A 9,266-nucleotide genomic window follows, 5' to 3' on the forward strand; every position below is an offset into this window, starting at 1 on the left:
AACCATAATGCTGTTCATTTATTGTTACTTCTTTGATGTTCGTTTTCTCTTTCTAGTAACAAAAAAGAAAGTTATTACCTGACAAAAATGGAAAATGGACCAAAAGTGCCCGTCTTTTTCATTTTCTGAGACCGGATGTTGTCATTTTCAAGGAAAGAGCGCTAATACCTAGGTCACAAAGATTCTTAAAAACGATGGGTTTGTACAAAATCTGGACATCGTAGACATGCCCCCTCCACAAATGTCTACAAACTCCAGATTTCATATGACCTGGAAAATTTGTACATTGTGTAGCTGTGTTTACTCTCATTTTTGTGCAGTGGAATGACTTTTGCTATTTTCATTTTATTTGGGAAACGACCTGAATGGAAGGATAAGTTACAGATATGGGTTAGAGGTTTTGCAAAGTTATTTATGACTCTTTTAACAATCAAGTCAATATCATGACAGTCAGTGGATAGCTTACTTTTGCACGTTAGAACAGTGTTTATCACCTCCTGCTCATTTGTTGCACACAGAAAAATTGAATATGGATTCCTTTTAATGGTTTCATTACATTGGTCATCACCTTGGTTGGGAATATCTGCAGCCAACTCCAGGCACACATTTACAAAAAAACTATTAAATCAGTTGACTATGTTATTCATGCTGTGATTTACACTATTTTTATCAATAAAGTAGTCAGAATATGCTGCTTTAGTAGGTCCTTGTTTAATTAAGTTGTTCAATAAATCCCAAGTTCCTTTTATATTATTCTTACTTTTATATAATAATTTATTATAATATTGCTTTTTGGTAGTTCTGATTATGTTTGTTCATTTATTTCAGTAAGTCTTATATCTTTGTTCTGCTTCTTTAGTTTGTAACTTAATGAACGATTTATAGAGATTATTTTTCTTTTTACAAGCATTTATTATTTCTTTAATAAGCCATGGGTGTTTTTATTTTCTTTTTCTTTATGCAGAGTTCTTTGGCAGGGCAGTGTGTGTTATACAGAGAAATAAATACATCGAAGAAATTACCATATGCACTCTCCACGTCTGATTCCCTGTAGACTGTACTCCAATCCTTAGAGTGAAAACAGGGAAGTGATCAGTGATGTCACATATAAGCAGGCCACGGGTGGTTTGATTTCCCATGATGTTAGTGTAGATATTGTCTAGAATCGTGGCACTGTGTGATGTTATTCTGTTTGGTTTAGTTATTGATGGAAAAAGGGACATACTGTACATTATGTCCAAGAAGTCAGCTATAGTTTTTAGTTTAGTTTAGTTTCTTTTACAGGAGAAAATTGTTTCTCCATCCATTCACTGAAAAGTTCAATACTTGAACCAGGTGATCGATATACACAGCTTAGAATTACATTTTTCTTCTTTTCATTGTGGATCTCTACAGTCACACATTCCATCGTTTCATCTATTTCTAATGTCATCTCTGTTAAGACCATACATTTTACTGATTTATGAATATATAGTGCAACCCCACCCCCCATTTTCTTTTTTCTGTTCATATATCTCGATTCATAATCCTCTAGACAAAAGTCAATACCTTTATCAATGTCAAACCAGGTTTCTGAAATTACAATGAAACTGAATGGATGAGTGCTGTTGAAATATTCTTTGATGGAAATAAAATGTTTATACATACTTCTGCTGTTAAAATATATGATTGACAACTTACCTACTGATTCAATATCATTTTCATACTGCTCTTGGGTGAAATAATTGCAATCCGTTGCTATGGTAGAAAGAAAGTTATCATCAGGATCTATCTCTGGATGTGGATCCATTGTAGTTTCAATGTAGGCCAGTGTTTTTTTGGCTTTGGCATTAGTTCTCTTTGTTTTATCTAAACAGCATCTGTGCGGCCCTCGTTAATATAGATTTTCGTACCTCGGAGGCATTTGGCTCTCTGTAGTATCTCGGATTTATCCTTGAACTTCTGAAGTCGGACCACAATGGGCCTTGGTCTGTCTCCTTTAGGTTTTCCAGCACAGTGAGCCCTCTCCATCTCAACATGCTTCTGGAACTGGAACTTCTCACTTCAAAGCTTTTTCACTTTTAGTTCTGTGTCCGTCCAGCTTTCTCCAGGTGACTCTGTAACGCCATCTATCATCAGGTTGTTTCTCCTGGACTGAGACTCCAGATACTCTATTTTATCAGACACGACCAGTATACTGTCACATACCTTGTACAAGTCTGTGTGGGTGGTGTTACTCTGTTGTTTTGGATTGCCCAACTGTGTCTTTGTATCATCCACATCCTTCTGTGTAAATTGCAAACTGATTTTCGGCCTGTAAGCTATTGTCGTCATGTGGCGTCTGTCATCTGTAACAAAAATTTCAATCGTCTTCTTCTCCGAAACTACTGTAGCGCCCCTTTGCTCTTCATTGCTTTGACAGGGGTAGCTAACCTGGGTTCTTGTTAAGTATGTAATCTCTTACAATATTAACGATTATTTAAACTATGGCAGTATTTTATTTTTTAGACCATTTTTAGTGCAATGTAACTTAATGTACTTTTTTAAAACATTTACCCTTGAAATGAACCCTTTTATAAACACTGAGAGCACTTTAACCACACTGTATGCACTTGAAATCTTCCATTTACAATGCAAAAAACACACACACAGTTTATAAGGGCTGTGCAGGCCTGTGCGCTGCAGCCTAAAACCAAATGGCCTCTTCACCTCATAGGGCAGTAAAAAAAAAAAACACAAAAAGGTACCTGTATCACCAGCTCCCGAGAAATGTTAATCCACACGTCCAGGGAAATGGAAATCCAGAATCCGGTAATCGGCAGTCCTCCTGTCCGTCAGCTCCAGTGTTGCTGTGGGCTCAGTCTGGGTCCTCCGTACATTCTGCAGTTAGCGGTTAGCTAACCTGCTAGCTTAGTCCGTCCATAGCTAGCCACATGCAGCTAACTTACTGAGGTCGCAGTCTGTGTGTGTTTTTTTTTTAACGTTGGACTTCTAGTCGAAGTGCTGTTACAACACAGAGTCTCTCACCATTAAAGTCACGTTTGTCATCTGTCCGACCACTTTCCTGAACTAAACTGGTGTTCTTTTCTTCCTGAATACACTGTCTGTTATTCCATATTCTCATACACACACGCGCCCGTCGTCTTCACCAGGTTTCCTCTCTTCTACTTCCTACTTCCTGTTCCCTTGACCCCGAACTATTCTCCAAGCTCATAATACACATTACATAAAATATACATTTTCATTACTTTTTAACAAAACATAAAACATTTGCGCAACTTTCCCATATTATTAATATTGTTATTTTTAATTAAGTATTTTAACAAACACTTTGCATGTAACATCCTGTAAACAATACAGTGCATAAACTCAACAAAGTTACATACCTTTTCACAAATACATGATCTTTTTAATACTCCCACACTGAAATGGTTTTAATTTTTAACCCTTTGTATTCCACTTATGAACTTAGGTATTTATGTATTTATGCTTTTTTTTTTTTTTTTTTTTTTTTTTTTTTTTACTTTTTAACACACACCCATCCCCTTATTTCCATCGGGCTACACTACAATTCCAATTGACTTCAAACTTGGTATACAGCTTCTTTATGATGATGTCAACAAAAGTTAGTGAAATTATTTGGATCTGGATCTGATTCTGGATTTGGTGCCACTTTGAAAAATGTCCCCATTGTCAGAGATAGGAAGTGGATGGATGCAGTAACTCGGTAAATCTAAATGATATCCAGTGTAAATTTCTCCAGTCCAGCCCTGATGGGGAGATGACCCAAACATAATGTCCACATGCTGATCAGGATCTTCTTCTGGATCTGGAACTGACACGAAATTTAACATGGGCTCTTAAGGGGAAAACATTTCAATCGTCTTTTTCTCTGAAACTCCAGTTCTGATCGACTTCAAACTTGGTATACAGCTTCTGTATGATGATGTCAACACAAGGGATTGAAATTATTTCGATCCGGATCTGATTCTGGATTTGGTGCCACTTTGAAAAATTTTCCCATTATAACAGATAGGAAGTGGATTGATCCAATAAATCAGTATCAATGATATCAAATTGGAATTTGAATTTTTTACAGATCTGATTGGAATATGACCAAAACATGGGCTATTTCTGTAATAGAATAAACACACAGAACTGGATGAGAATAAATGGATCTGGATACATTTCCCAAAGCTTTGAGTAAAAAAAAAAAACAACAAAACAGTCCAATTCTGTAAAAATGAAAATGTTTACATGTACAAGCTGTACTTGAACAGAACATGAACAAATATGAACGACCTCAACATTCTACAGAACGGTCAGTGCAATGTTACCAATATCCTGCCAGTTTATCATTTACACATGCATGTTCTAACTCACAGATCACAGTGGATCCACAAACACACAAAACATGTAATAACAGACAGAATATTATTCAGATTCCACATCCTTCTCTAAAGACATTTCAGTTTGTTCATATTTGCTCTGGGTCACAGTTTTTGTAAAAGGGTTTGTCTAAATGTAAACATTTTGTGTAATTTGGCTTTTTTTTTTTTACACTAAATCAAAAGAGGAAAATGAGTGTTTTTCATTATTTATAGGTTCTTATAATAGTATATATAATAGATTCTTCATCTTCATATCAGCTGTCTACACTGACGTCACACACCTACGCCAAGCACACACACACACTCACATGTTTTAAACAGCTGTCAATGATATCTTTAGGGGTTTTTTTGGTAAACAACTTCTTGGTAGATTTAGAAACTACAAGTTTAGTTTTATTGGGAACAGGGGGTTTTACTCTGATGAAAACTATCTGACAAACCCATCCTTTCTAAAGCAGCCAGTGGTGAAACAGTCCAAGTGTATTTCACTGAACCAATGTTGTGTTCACTGTCAGACATTTTTTTTTACACATAGATTTTTGTTTTCAACGGCATGCCACCCTTGAAAAAAAAAAAACAAATAGATTGTGGCTCTTACAGACCCATCTCATTGCTTAATGTTGATTTAAAAATTCTGTCTAAAATTCTTGCAACACGTTTGGAAAGTATCTTGCCCTGTGTAATAAATACTGATCAAACAGGCTTTATTAAGGGTCACAATTTGTGTAATAACCTCAGACGTCTTCTAAACACAATTCAGTTCTGTCAGCAGCACGCTGTGAATGGTCTGGTGGTTTCCCTCGACGCAGAAAAAGCGTTTGACCGTGTTGAGTGGTCCTACTTGATTTACACTGTACAACAATTTGGGTTTGGTTCTAATTTTATCAGCTGGATTCAAATCCTTTATAATGGTCCTCTGGCTGCAGTTATTCCAAATGGGCTTAGGTCTAAAAACTTTGAGGTTGGGAGAGGAAACAGACAGGGCTGTCCTCTCTCCCCTCTTCTTTTTTTCTGGACATGCTTGTGTTTTCCATTTACATATGGTTTATAGAGCTGTGATTTCATTTGCATAATAGGAGCTCAAAGTGATATGCTGATGAAAGCAGAAGGGAGGGCTCTCAGTAAACTTTTTATGGGCTGGTGTTAAAAGAGGAGAAAGCAAATACCACACTACACCGCGTATAATCGTGTGTGTCTTCCTTCCAACACAGACATACAACACAACAGAATGTGATGGTACAATATAAAAGGGGGAGCCTTGCATCTTTAGTCGCTTTCAGGCCCTGTGAACAAACAGAGGATGTCAATATCCTTCAAATGCCAAGAAAACAACTAAGAGTCAATAGACTGTCCATGTATACTGAAATACAAAACACACCAAGGACTGACGCTCATGTCTAGGAAAGTAAAAAAAAAAAACAAAGAAAGACTGGCAACACAAAAATATTCCTTCTGCAATGCTTTATCAGGTTTATACCCTGTGCACAGCCTCACCACAACTGATTCTGTCACATTCCTTCAAACATTTCATAAAGAGGCAGCTTATAACTCAGTATAAAGTAAAGTATAAAGACATGTCCTTTTACTGTTTGTCCATATGTGTAGGTACAGATAAACACTGATATTTGTTTTTTTTGCATCTGCAGACATTAAAAGTTTTGGATAATCATGCAATATAGGTTTTATCTTTTTAAGAATGACCTGAAATGCTCCAATGGATGGATGCAACATGTATTACAGATGTTTGTACGCACTAAAGTACATAATACAACACATGACTATTATTCATCATTCCTCCAAAAATTATTTCTACAGGGTGGGGAAGCAAAATTTACAATGAACATTTAGTTGTTTTTTCTCAGCAGGCACTACATCAATTGTTCTGAAACCAAACATATATTGATGTCATAATCATACCTAACACTATTATCCATACCTTTTCAGAAACTTTTGCCCATATGAGTAATCAGGAAAGCAAACGTCAAAGAGTGTGTGATTTGCTGAATGCACTCGTCACTCCAAAGGAGATTTCAAAAATAGTTGGAGTGTCCATAAAGACTGTTTATAATGGAAAGAAGAGAATGACTATGAGCAAAACTATTACGAGAAAGTCTGGAAGATACTATTAAAGAAGAATGGGAGAAGTTGTCACCCCAATATTTGAGGGACACTTGCGGAAGTTTCGGGAAGCGTGTGAAGGCAGTTATTGAGAAAGAAGGAGGACACATAGAATAAAAACATTTTCTATTATGTCAGTTTTCTTGTGGCAAATAAATTCTCATGACTTTCAATAAACTAACTGGTCATACACTGTCTTTCAATCCCTGCCTCAAAATATTGTAAATTTTGCTTCCCCACCCTGTATATAGTAGGTTATTATTATAAAATGTAAAATAAACTATTAGAGATCAATATAGTACATTTCAGTCAAAGTACGAACGCTGTGCAGCTTGAGGAGATGCCTTTCTGCTGCATGAATCACATATGAAATAGTTTTTCAGAAACTAATGCAATGAAAGGAAAAGGCTTTTGCATCTTCTGCAGAACAGCACAGCAAGATGAAACACTTCATATGATTTCACTCACTTTTTGTTATTAGGTAATCAGACCCTCACTGTAAAAAAAAAAATCTATAATTTAACAGAATTTTCACTGTTTATTTTACAGACTTTTCCTGTATTTTCAAGATACAGGAAAATAACAATGAAATGACAAAAATAGACTGTGATTTTACATGTCAAATGTAAAATAACACACACAAAAAAACTGTAACTGTGAATAACAAAAAAAAAATCAATTTTTTAAGAGAATTTTTTTCTTTTTTCACAGAAAAATACAGTTAAAATACATTTGCAAATGTATCATAATGTCACAAATTTTCTTTTCTATTTATGAGATTAAACTGTTAATTTAAAGTTTAATACTGTAAAAAAATAAAAATAAAACAAGACAAAATTACTGACAATTAACCGTAAAAGAAGTATTTGATCTGTGAGTTTAACAAGACCTGTTTGTTAATTGACAAATATCTTGTGTAATTACGGGGGATTTCACAACAAAAATGTTAAATAAATGTATTTTTGTGAATGTATAACATGTATAAGCACTGATAAACTGTCCAAATACAGTTTTTATCAGTGGATTGTACAACTTAGTCTCATTGAAAATTATTCATATATATATTTCTAGGTAATTTGATTGTTTTAATACATGAAAATATTCTTTATTAAACATTAAAAAGTCAAAAAAAAAAAAAAAAGCAAAATCTTATGTAAAGTTAGAGCTTTAACTACTTAATTTCACTTTATGTATTATTATGGAAATTGGAAATAGAATCACATTTAGAGGTTTGTTTGTTTTTTAAATATCTTTTAGATTTAAAATATTTGATATAGAATAAAAATACATGATATTTAATGTTTAAATACATTTTCTAATACACTGGGTCTCATTTTTAACCTTTAATGTCTGTAGTTGCCTTATTGTGTCTCCATGTTTCCAGGTAAGTTTGAACCCTTAGATCCCCTATGGACATAACATGGTCTCAGAGTGACACTTAGTGTTTGATTAATGCAAGTACAGCTTTTCTAACTACGGTTTCTCATCAGCTTCATAAATACAGCAATTTCTACAGTAGTCATTAGACTCACAACGAAATTAAGATTATCTATTTTTGTATTAATTTGAACAAAAAGAAAAAAACAAACATTTCATTAGAATGATTTTGTCCCTTCAGGATTTTTAAATGTATCATCCCATCAAGCAATAATCAGGATAATGACAATAAGTAATACACCTTTTCAGTTAAGATATTAACATAATCAATTCAAGAAAACCAAGTACATAATTAGATTAGTGAAAAAGATTTATTTGAACAAGTTTCATTAATGTTCTAATATTAAACTCTTAACTTTAAATTAATATATGGATATGGGGTATCCTTTATCTTTCCTTCAAGGTAAATCTAAACAGTTGGAGCCCCCATGGACATAACATGGTCTTAGTCTGACACCTAGTGGTCTTTTTATGTAACAACAACTCTCACTACAGACCTATTCTTAAAAAGCATACAGATACTGTTTCCATCCCTATTTTAGCTGGATTTCAACATATATCAAAACATTCCATCAGTTTCATTATTTATAAAAAAAATAAACAACTTATCCACTATTATCCTACTTTTGTCCAGTTTTGCTATTTCTAAAATAAATCAATACATCAATTCATCGCAACTATTTTGACAAGATAATAAAATATCCTTTAATCTTTCAGAATTAACTTTTTAGTTTATTTTTATAACCCCAGAAACAAACTAGTTTAAAGTAAAAATCCTTCACCTCCAAATGCCCTGTACTGACTTTAGTTACTTGTAATTTTTCGTGAAGGTAAGTTAACACAATTAGACACCCTTTTTAGCATAAATACACACCTAACAAACCTAAACCCTGCTGGGACCCTTTTGCGTGGGCCAATAATTTTTTGGCCGGTTCTCTTTTTTTCACAGTGGATAATTTTTTGGGTTATTGCACCTCTGGACCACCGCAGGTTTGTGTTGATGCTTTGTGTTATTGTAAAAATATATAGAAAAAAAGGGTGTCAACAAAGCAAAGGAAGCAGATTTAATTCAATTATTAGTTTGTAAAAAGGGCGTGGGAGTTTATGAGTTACACTTCTTCCCGCTCTTTTTCATGTGACGAAAAACTTTGTTTGACCATGTAGTATGGTTCTTTGTTATCTGATGATTCTATGTACTCAACATTAAAATGCAAATCCAGTTTTTGGTTCCATGAAAGCAGAAAATACAATCAGAGCCAATGAATGGCTTTTTTAATGCCAATGATGCATTACTTTCTGTACTTAGAACAGCTTCCTAATGAAAACAAAACATGAATTAAC

The 9,266-nt window shown here is 34.2% G+C and overlaps 1 long non-coding RNA gene across 1 annotated transcript; it reads left to right on the forward strand.

The window, feature by feature from the left end:
* The first annotated feature begins 817 nt into the window (after positions 1-817).
* On the forward strand, positions 818-9,053 carry LOC115415482 (uncharacterized). Its single transcript, XR_003934824.1, has 3 exons — positions 818-827; positions 4,833-4,842; positions 8,955-9,053. It is a non-coding gene; the product is annotated as an uncharacterized LOC115415482 (long non-coding RNA).
* Positions 9,054-9,266: the final 213 nt, after the last annotated feature.

Source organism: Sphaeramia orbicularis, chromosome 24 (assembly GCF_902148855.1).
Source record: "Sphaeramia orbicularis chromosome 24, fSphaOr1.1, whole genome shotgun sequence".
NCBI lineage: Eukaryota > Metazoa > Chordata > Actinopteri > Kurtiformes > Apogonidae > Sphaeramia > Sphaeramia orbicularis.